Below are 2,003 nucleotides of genomic sequence, written 5' to 3' on the forward strand. Positions count from 1 at the left end.
AGCCTACATGCAATAAATGCTGGAGAGGGTGTGGAGAGAAGGGAATCCTCTTACACTGTTGGTGGGAATCAAACTAGTACAGCCACTATGGAGAACAGTGTGGAGATTCCTCAAAAAACTGGAAATAGAACTGCCATATGATCCAGCAATCGCACTCCTGGGCATACACACCGAGGAAACCAGAATTGAAAGAGACACATGCACTCCAATGTTTATTGCAGCATTGTTTATAATAGCGAGGACATGGAAGCAACCTAGATGTCCATCTGCAGACGAATGGATAAGAAAGCTTTGGTACATATACACAATGGAGTATTACTCAGCCATCAAAAAGAATACATTTGAGTCTGTTCTAATGAGGTGGATGAAATTGGAGCCTATTATACAGAATGAAGTAAGCCAGAAAGAAAAACACCAATACAGCATGCTAATGCATATATATGGAATTTAGAAAGATGGTAACCTTAACCCTGTATATGAGACAGCAAAAGAGACACAGGTGTATAGAACAGTCTTTGGGACTCTGTGGGAGAGGGTGAAGGTGGGATGATTTGAGAGAATGGCATTAAAACATGTATATTATCATATGTGAAATGAATCACCAGTCCAGGTTCAACGCATGATACAGGATGCTCGGGGCTGGTGCACGGGGATGACCCGGAAGAAGGATAAGGGGAGGGGGGAGGTGGGAGGGGGGTTCAAGAAGGGGAACACATGTACACCCGGGGCGGATTCATGTCAGTGTATGGCAAAACCAACCAATATAATATTGTAAAGTAAAAATAAATGAATAAAATGATTACAATTATATGAAAAAAAAGAATTGATGGAAAATAATATTTCAATAATAAAAAAAAGATGACAGTCTTCCTTATTCTGCAAGGGGGGTCACAAGATGTTTAGATCTGGATTGTATACACTATCAGTAATATGTCATTTAATGTACAGCCTTCTGTTTCAAAAAACTTATATAACTGTGCCTTGACTTCTAAAGGGTGGAATAGTTCTCAGAGTTTTCTGAGATGCTCTTTGGGTTATAATCCTCAAATTTGGCTCTCATAAAAATTTCCATTTCTTCTTAGATCAACTGATTACATTTTTGTTGACATCTTCCTGCCATGCAAGCTTGGCAGTATAGGGGGCATTTTCACCAAGGCAAGAGTCCTAGCAACCATTCTCCTCTGATGTCTTGCCATGTTCCCAAAGGCTGGAAAAAAAAGGCCGGAGGAGGAGTAAAAGACTGACTCATTGTGCACTGATAACTCATTAAGTCAAACTTCAGCTCGCTAAACTCTTGGAAAAATTAAATATTTCCACTAGAAACATTAACAGCAGCTACGTCTCTCTTTGTCTTCTCAGCTGTTATATTTCTGCCAAAAGGGGACAAAAGAGTCCTCACTGTGGCCTTTACAACATCCTAAGTCAGGGTGCCAGATATCTTTCACTTGCCTACCAATCCATACCAAGCATTATCCACCTTGCTTTCTGCCCTGGATGTTGGGACATCAACAGGTCCCCTGCTTCTTAGTTTCTGGTTGGGTTTTATGATGGTGGAGCTCTGGCAGGAAACAGAAGGAAGGTAAAGAATGCATTCAGGTATTTATTTTCTTAGCTCCCTTCCTAAAGGGTTACTTAAAGTTAAGTGTGCTTCTTAGCATATGGTCCATTCCTTCTCTTAAGGGTCTATGTACCCCTGGATTCAAGATTACCCCATTTTCTCCCTACAGGCCCAGGGAATGGTAACATCTTAGCTGCTACTAAGTCCTGAGTTTGTCCTGCCAACAAGGTTCATCTAGTCAAAGCTATGGTTTTTCCAATAGTCATGTATGGATGTGAGAGTTGGACCATAAGAAAAGCTGAGAGCCGAAGAAATGATGTTTTTGATCTGTGTTATTGGAGAAGACTCTTGAGAGTCCCTTGGACTGCAGGGAGATCCAACCAGTCCACCCTAAAAGAGATCAGTTCTGAATATTCATTGGAAGGACTGATGATGAAGCTGAAGT

Source organism: Moschus berezovskii, chromosome 21 (assembly GCF_049115385.1).
Source record: "Moschus berezovskii isolate FMDL1 chromosome 21, NW_MosBer_1.0, whole genome shotgun sequence".
Taxonomy (NCBI): Eukaryota; Metazoa; Chordata; class Mammalia; order Artiodactyla; family Moschidae; genus Moschus; species Moschus berezovskii.